Genomic DNA, 8,965 nt, shown 5'->3' on the forward strand with positions numbered 1-8,965 from the left:
TGTACAAGGCACTGAATTTTTCCATTGTTTTTTTTTTTCTTTTAAGAAATGCTGGCCACAATTTACTACATCAATTTTCATCACCCACTTGAAAAAATACTAAAAGATGGGTCCTTTTAGGCAGAAAGCATTACATTCATTTTTGTGTAACCAGCATCTAGCACAGACCATAATATTTAGGAACCAAATGTTGAAATGGATAAACGTAACAGGGTGCTATACCAGAAAAGTCAAAAAGTAAGGCTTTGAAGTCAAGTACGTCCATCAGCCAACAACTTACATATGTAATCTTTGACAAATGACTTAATCTTCCTGAGTCTCAGGGAATAACACCACTTACTTAACTCACTAATAAATAGTAGCATTCCTGCCACATAATAGGTGGTATATAAATATTTGTTTCCTCTCCCGACCTTGTATTTTTCCCTATTCTTTAAAGAGAATAAGGCAACATGTAAGCATTTCATCCTGGTAAATACCATTTTTTAAGAATCTAGGTTACAGTACAAAGGATATGGATTTTAAAGCCTGACAGACTTGGGTTCAAATATTCAGCAATTTATTTACATAATTTCCCAGAATCTGTTTATCTATGGGAATAAAACACTCCATACACGGTTTTACTATTTGGGAATTCAATTACATAGTCATGTGTCTAGAGTATAGTCCTGTGCCAGTACACAGTAGACACTTAACAAAAGGTGGCAAGCATTGCTTTGATTATTAATAAATGTTTTTCAGTCAGATTAGGAGGAGGTAGTATTTCAGTTGACCTTTTAAGGAAAGGGGGATTGGTCAAAAGTATACTGCCAAAAAAAAAAAAAACCTTGTTCACAGCAACCTTATAGGACAGAACTGCCCCACAGGATTTCCAAGGCGTGGCTGGGGGCCTCAAACTGCCAACTTCTTAATCACTGTGCATAGCACAGGCAAAACAGTAAAATCTTAATTTACAGAAATTTCTTCCTCTTTTTTACTTCTTCATTCAGGATAAAGAAATAAACCACGAGGATATAAGTCTATCAGTTTCCCCAATTCTCTACTTCCAAGGTTATGTATAAAACTCAAAATAACTACACTAACTCGCTCACTGCAACATTCTAAATATTAAATTATGTTCAGTGGGCTGTACAATGTGATGTGTATTAATATATTTTAGAAAGATTTTCAGAAACAGTTCGAAGTAAGCATGCTGTGTAGTTAACCTAGTTAACTAGAAAAAACTAACTGGAATTTTCATTCAACAAATCTTTGGTTAATCAAATCTTACTCTCCAATACAACTGGTATTATTTTATCAATAACGTTCCAATGTTAGAATGCCATCAGTCTTCTATTAATTATAAAGTGGCCTCCCTCCAAAAAAAGGTTTATCATCACTTTCAAAAATACGATTAATGTTCTTTATTTCCCTTACCCTCATTTTCTCTTCCATAAGTAATCATGGTTTCTCATAAAGAGAGGCCAGGGTCCCTCCTCTTTCTCCAACACAGCTCCCAAACCATTTCTCAGAAAAGAAAGCTCCTGAGTGGCAGAAGCATCAATACCTATGAAAATACTATCAAAAAGCTTTTATTTTCTTAGGTTTACACCTATCTTTTCCAAGAATTTTCTTATACTCAATTCATGCTCATTAACCATCCTGGTACTTTAACAGTAATACATCTGCTTGGAGAGAATCAAAGTTATTTTTTCATTATCTGTGTTAGCAGCAAAAAGACAGTTATTTTTATGTTGCACACATTTAACCCTTATGACAATAACATATCTTCTACACGGCTACTGAAGTAAAGAGCTTTATTTAGCCTTTTAGGGCTTACAGTAATTTTGTGTTTATAACTGTCAATGAAATAAAGATCTATATAGATGAAGGGATAAATTAAATCAGACATACTCCAGAAGAGTAGGAATGATGACTCTCTTTCTCACAACTTAGCACCTAAATACAGTAGTTAGTCAATACCCATCCAAGTTTAAATGTTTACTTCTGGAAATAAAAAATAGGTTGAGGGAAATAAAGAATAGATGAATCAAAATTAGGTTAAGGTCCTGGGCATGGGCTGTGCTCAGTGACTTGTTTCCAAAGAACAGAGTATGGAAGGGGCGAGATGTGGGTAAATCTACAGCGGAGAACCAAGGCAAACACAACTTCCACCAGGTGATCAACAATGGTAAGTCATGTTGTTAGCATATACCCTTGACAAAATGTGAAGAGAATGGCACTTCATCTCTGTTGTCTTCTTTCCTGAAACTCATAACCCCATTCTAATCAGGAGATAAACACAAACAAACCCCAGTTGAGAAGCACTGTACAAAATTCCTCAGTAGTACACCTCAAAACTGTCACGGCCATCAAAAACAAGAAAAGTCTGAGAAACTGGAATTTTGAGACAGAAAAAGGACATTAGGGAAAAACTAGTGAAATCTGAATAAAATGTTTAGTTTATCTAATAGTAATACAGCAATTTTGTTTCCTTAATTATGACAAATGTACCAGAGTACATAATGTAAGATGTTAACAACAGAGGAAACTGAGCAAGAAGTATAAGGAAACTCTTTGTACTATCTTGCAACTTTACTGTAAATGTAAAGCTACTCTAAGATAATGTTCATTTAAGTTTTAAAAACTGGATTAAGGGAAATAAGGAATACATGAACCCAAATCCCTCAGAAGTGAAATGATAAACATTATTTTGATCCCTTTATATTTGATGGTAAGACAGGGACAGCATTCCTAATAAAACAGTACCACAGGCATTGTACAAGTCTACAGTATGAATTATGAAGTCACATATAACCAAAGCAAATACCCCCTGCATGTTCCTTAGTCCTCAACACTTTAGCTGTTACCTCTATGACAAAATTCCCAACAGTCACCTCTATACGAATGGATTACCTCACGTCTCCATTTCCAGTCATTACAAGTTATATTCACTATGATATCTCCCACTCACTTCAGTCAGCTAAATGAACTCATCTTTCCTGATGATGTTCTCTTTCCAAAGCTCTCTCTGAATTCTTGATTTTTCCTTTAATAGATTCCTCTCCATTCCCACAGTTAGTAATCAGTCCTGTACACCGTGGTCAAATGAAACTTTCCCAAATAAGGATTTTTATCATATTCTCCAGTTCAAACACCATCTTCCTTTTGTACTAAACCATGTTTAAATTCAGAGGCAATGTTTTCAAAGACCATCCATAATTGGTTGTTATTTCGTATTGTTCCCTTCACTTTTAAAGAAATGTCTTTCCATCCATCTCTTCACCTCTACTAGAAGTCCTGCCTTTTCTTTATGCAGAAAACAACCAAATATTCACTAAGCATGTAACAGATATCTGAGAAAATAAGACTCCTCTGGGTGATAAAAGACCTTATAATCTAGTTGTGGTGAGAAAACCTAAAAAGATAACTAAAAAAGAACATGGGAATATTTGTCTTGTTCAATGTTGTATTCTCAGTTTCTATAACAATGTCTGGCACATGGTATAGGCTAAAAAAATACTAAATGAAAACAAGGCCATATAGAATGCTACAACCCAAAGAAATTAAATGCTATTAAAGAAGGGACAGAGCCCTGGTGGCGCAGTGGTTAAGCATTCGGCTGTTAACCAAAAGGTCAGCAGTTTGAATCCTTGGAAACCTTATGGGGCAGTTCTACTCCATCCAATAGGGTCACTATGAGTCAGAATCGAATCGACAGCAACAGGTTTAGAGAAGGGAAAGAATTTTCAGTTGCAAAGACGAAGGGAACTCTAAAATTCTATGATTCTAAGACTTCTCAGGGAAATGAAGATTTCAGCCAGGCCTCTAGCTTCAGCAAATTATCAGTAGTTATGAGGATGTGTGCAGGTCCATTTCCAACAGAAAAACGGTACAGCAGCAAAGGTTTAAAAAAAGTAAAAGTGTAATACCAGGTTGAGTAGTGGATAATGAACAATTCCTATAGATTGGTGGAAGATAAGACGGGAGAAGGCTGGGGACAGAGTTCAAAAAGTCCAAAATGTTGTGAGAAGAGGTTTGGTACAGGTACTCCCCTGGTTACGAATGAGATCTGTTCCAAAGTGTCTTTAGGTCAAATCTGTAAGTCAGAACAGGTCTGTACAGTTCTTATCTAGCCTTACTTTAGTGCAACAAGGAAACCCTGGCAGCATAGTGGTTAAGTGCTATGGCTGCTAACCAAGGGGTCGGCAGTTCGAATCCACCAGGCAATCCTTGGAAACTCTATGGGGCAGTTCTGCTCTCTCCAATAGGGCCGCTATGAGTTGGAATCGACTCGATGGCACTCGGTTTGGTTTTGGTGGTTTTAGGGCAAAACAAGGCTCGAAGCCTTTTCAATGATTTAAAAGCTTCCAGTGCAGCAAGTGAAGGTGACTGTCATGAAGAATCTGTTGTGAGCCCGGGTTGGTTCAATCGCTTCAAAGTGAGGGCAAATTTACCAGGGCTTTGAGCCAGTTCCAGGAGCCCTGGTGACACCGTGGTTAAGTGCTTGGCTGTTAATCAGAAGGCTGGCAGTTCGAACCCACCAGCTGCTCCATGAAAGAAAGATGTGGCAGTCTCTTTCCACAAAGACTTATAGCCTTGGAAACCTATAGGAGCAGTTCTACTCTGCCCCATAAGGTCACTTGAGTGAGAATTCACTCCATGGTAATAGGTTTGGGTTTTTTTTGTTTTTGTTGTCATTCGAACAGGTTCGATCTAGTTTGAACCCCTGCTGAGAATTTACATTTCCACCCCAGATAGACTGAATCAGAATCTACGGTTTAACGAGATCCCCAAGTGATTCTTATGTATACTAAAATTTGAGAACCACTGCTCTACTAGTGGAAGCCCTGGTGGCGTAGTAGTTAAGTGCTCTGCTGCTAACCAAAAGGTCAGCAGTTCGAATCTACCAGGTGCTCCTTGGAAACTCTATGGGGCAGTTCTACTCTGTCCACTAGGGTCACCATGAGTTGGAATCAACTCCACAGCAACGGGCTTGGTTTTTCCTTAGGCTTTACTAGTGGGTCTCAGAATTGGTCCCTAACCAGCAGCATTAGCAACACCTAGGAGCTTGTTAGAAACGCAAGTTCTCAGCAGGGGCTCCAACTGGAACTAACCAGTTAGAAGCCTTGAAATTTATACAACATTAAAGGACAAGTACAGAGTTGTCCATAGGGTGGATGTTCCTAACCTGGGACTTACTGTATTCACATTTGATATAAGGGATTTTGGTCATTAGAGTGGTATCATCCTCAGGAACCGTAACCTAAGGCGAGTAATGCGAAGATGAGACTTTAGAAGGCAAGGGCCTTGTTTTCTCCAAGGAGTCCCCCCTCAGCCCCATCTACTCAAACCCTCTAAGGTTTCCCTCTCAATTCTTACAGTACCTGCCTGCATCATACAATTTAACTCCTAAAATATGTCCTCTCAGATTGTAAACTTTTTCTTTTAATCTATGTTAATCTTGTCTCTCCAACCTAAGAATAGGGGTCAAATTTTAAGACCTCTTTTCCTTCCTTAAGGAATTAGTAAAGCATTGGGCGCTCAAAGCTATTTTTGAGGACCTCTTTTTGCATTTATTTATGCAAAACCCGGTGGCCAAAGTGACAACAGTCTAAAAGCAACCAAAAGGACATAAGGAAAATTCACACCTAGAGAGAAAATTAGTTAAAACACTAAGGGCAGCCCTTTTCAACGCTTCGTTTTGATAGCTGGTTCCCACAACCAATAGCACTCCAGCATATCCTTCGGCGTATTTTTAGTGCTTCCTGCTTTACATGAGGTATTTCGTCACATTTACTTTCCTTTCTCAACTAGGCATTGCTCCCAGTGGCCAACATACACACTCATTTCTTAATTGTATTATCTTTTCTGCACTGAAGGCCAGAGCGCCTCTCCAATATTTTATTAATTTAGCACTGTTGTGGTGTAATTTAAAAATTTGAATAGTGCTGCTAAAACTTAAATTATCTACATATTCTAAATGTTCCCTGTGGTTCAGCATTCTGCAAAGAAAACTAACTCAAACAAAAACACGTTACTGAAATCATTCAAATCCACCAAAGCAAGCACGAAATGAAGCCTGATGAAATTAGTAACCACGGATTTGATTTAAATTTTAAAGTTTTCCAAACTCTCCAAAAGTTTCTTTTTTAAAATCTTACCTTCAACTCTTTTACCTTTTACTGTACTATATAATAAAAATTAAATTTATTTCCTTAACTGAAATCTATTCGTGTTAACATTCATATCAACTACTGCTGTATTAATACTTTTCCAAAAAAAGCTTAAGAAAGTGCACATACCTAAATTTATATGGAGTATTTCTTTCATCCCTAAAAAAGCTTTTCATTGGTAATATATTATCTTTTCGGGTCACGATTTTTATGTAAAAAGAAAATAAGTGAGATTTTTATAAAAGTACCAGTAAGAAAGCCTCCTGAATGTGATTATTTCTGATTACACTTGAACCTCTTATTGATGATTCTGAAATTCAAACGATTGTTTTCCAGGGTTGGGAAACTCCATAACGTACTATTCTATTCCCCAGAACCATGGGCTTAGCGCCTAATTGACAGTGCCTAATACTGCTGCTGAGATTTTAAAGATCAATCATCGAAACGGCAGAGGAAGGCAAAAAATGTCAATAAGATACCTTAAGTTAACTCCAAGGGGACAGAATTAAGTTTTAAGATTAAGACGGAACAAAGATACACTGCGTGCAAACGGTGCCGATTTTTCCACTTCCCCAACTCAGAAGCGCCAAAATAAACGGAGATGCAAAGCTTGCAAAGCCCCCGGCTACCACCGAAGCCCCAGATCCCAGTGCCGCCGAAGCACCGGGCTGCGCTCAGCCGACCACGTGGCTGTCACAACCAGAAGGACGGTCGGAGAAGCAGCACCAAACTAACCAGGAACTAAACCGCCCTCCTCCCGCTCCCTCGCATTTGGGGTAGAAGAATAAAAGTCTGTGTCATTTCTTTAGACGCGAAGCCTTCCCCCACCAAGGAGAAAATGAACTACAGGAGCTGCTTTAAAGAGACTTTAAAGTAGCAATCAGGACCGAGAAGACCTCGAGACCGCACTGGAATTGCACCCAACTCCCGAGCGCTGCGGAGGAACAAGGCGCGGGGCGAAGGGGCGGAGCGAGGAGTGGAGCGGGGCGCACCGCGCGCCCGGGCCGCGTCCCCTCCCAGCCCCGCCGGCCTCCGGGCTGCCTGCGGCGGGGCGGACCGGGAGGCAGGGGGGCCTCCCACACGCCCCGACCGCTCTCCCGCGGCCCCTCACCTCGCCCGGAAAACGACGCCTGAGGGGCAGCGGCAACCGCGGGCCCCGAGCGGGCGGCAAACAGGAAGTGTCCGCTCCGCACCGCCGCGACCCTCGCTCCCACCCAGCACGACGGCCACCCGCCGAGGGGCCCAGGACGCCCGCTGTCGGCCCGCGGTCGCCCACCTCCCGGCCGCGCCCCGCCGCCCGCCGGCCGAACTTCGCTCCCGGCCGCGCCCCGCGCCTCCCCGCCACTACTCGGCCGGGCCCGGGCACTCCCACCTGGGGCCGCACGAGGACCCCGCGCCCGGCACGTCGGGCTCCGCTCCCAGGCGGCGGCGGCTCGCGAGGGCCGCGGGTACTTCCGCCGACAGCGGACCCTGCCCTGACGGGAGCCCTTCGCCTGCCGGGGGCCGCCTCCGAGCCCTCCGGGGAGCCGGCACCCCCTCCCGGCTGACGTTACCTCTCCGGAAAACTCCCAACTCCTCGTGGGGCCACACTCGCCTGGGCTCCACACCCCCAGGGCCCGCACGCCACCCGAGCCACGCGCCGGGGAGACCCCCGCGCCGGCGCCAATTCCTCACAGAACAAAAATGTCCGGGCGCGTCACGGGACGGCTGCCTCCGCGCCCCACGCCTGGCGCTGGCCGCACGCGCTGCCTCAGCGCCCCGGAGCGGCGCCCCGGGCCAGGGCGGGGAGCGCAGCTGCCGAGCGGCGCCGGCCCGGACTCACCGTCAGCTCGGCCGCCGCAGGGGGAAGGCAAGGGCCGGCCAGGGGAAGACACAATATGGCAGAGCCCCGCAGCTGCTCCCGGCGGCTTCCAGCAGCCGCCTCCGGGAAGACGCGGCAACGAGCAGGCAGCGGCAGCTGCGGTGGCGGCCAAAGCAGCACCACATCCCCCTCCCGCTCTCTTCCTCCCCCTCCCTCCGCCCTCCCCCACTGCCATGGCAACGCGGCGCCTAGGCGATTGGCCCCGCCCCCCTCCCGACCCGCCCCTCCCCTCCCGCCTGTCCCCGCCCTCCCGCCCGCCCCGCCCCTCCTTCTCGGCCCCGCCCCTCCCCACCCTCCAGTCCCCGCCTCCCGCGACTCTTGGGAAAGGGGCTCGGCCCACCCACCCCTCCGGTCTCCTCCCATCTCCTACCGAAGGGAGGGGTCCCGACCCGCCGGCTGCCCGGATCAGCGACTGGGGGACTGCCGTGTCCGGAAGGGCGGGGCCCGCACGGAAGGCAGGGCGGAGACGTTGTGGTCTAGTGCGGGTTTCGGGGTGAGAAGGGGCTGAGGAAGGCGGGAAAATGAAAAGGCCGCGCCCGTCCCGGGATGGACCTATAGGAGTGCGGCGGGGGCGCGGCGCGGCCGCTGAGTGGTCGGCTGACGCGAGGCGGGGCGGGGCGGGGGCGGCCCCCCGGCGGGTCTGAGCAGCCTCCTGTCCTGGGCTGCAGCGACGGCCCTGGAGAGCTAAGAGGCGACCTTTGACCCCCGTAGCCCGAGCTCCTCCGGGTTCCCCAAATCCTTAACGCGTTTTATAAACTTTACCGCATTAGTATAAACTTAAAGTATTATTGCTGTCATTTGAGCGGGATTTTAGACCAAAATTGTACTCAGTGTGTTTGTGGTGGGAAAAAAATGGATCTTGGACTCATCTGACTAAACGTGATATGTTTTGAATATTCACCAGATGCTTAGGGCTGTGCTAAATCCTTTCACAGGTATACCCATAACC

The 8,965-nt window shown here is 45.4% G+C and overlaps 1 protein-coding gene across 5 annotated transcripts in view; it reads right to left on the minus strand.

Moving 5' to 3' along the window:
- FOXN2 (forkhead box N2) overlaps positions 1 to 8,489 on the minus strand; it is a 63,531-nt gene extending 55,042 nt beyond the window's left edge. For 2 of the 5 annotated variants that reach the window (XR_007515521.1, XM_049870347.1), the window contains exon 1: positions 7,978 to 8,146. The gene's annotated coding sequence lies outside the window, so the exon portion shown is untranslated. Of the gene's footprint in view, positions 1 to 7,527; positions 7,944 to 7,977; positions 8,147 to 8,386 lie in introns of those variants that run through there. The other 3 variants (XM_049870350.1, XM_049870349.1, XM_049870348.1) reach the window with 3 other exon arrangements.
- Positions 8,490 to 8,965: the final 476 nt, after the last annotated feature.

This window comes from Elephas maximus, chromosome 26 (assembly GCF_024166365.1).
Source record: "Elephas maximus indicus isolate mEleMax1 chromosome 26, mEleMax1 primary haplotype, whole genome shotgun sequence".
Taxonomy (NCBI): domain Eukaryota; kingdom Metazoa; phylum Chordata; class Mammalia; order Proboscidea; family Elephantidae; genus Elephas; species Elephas maximus.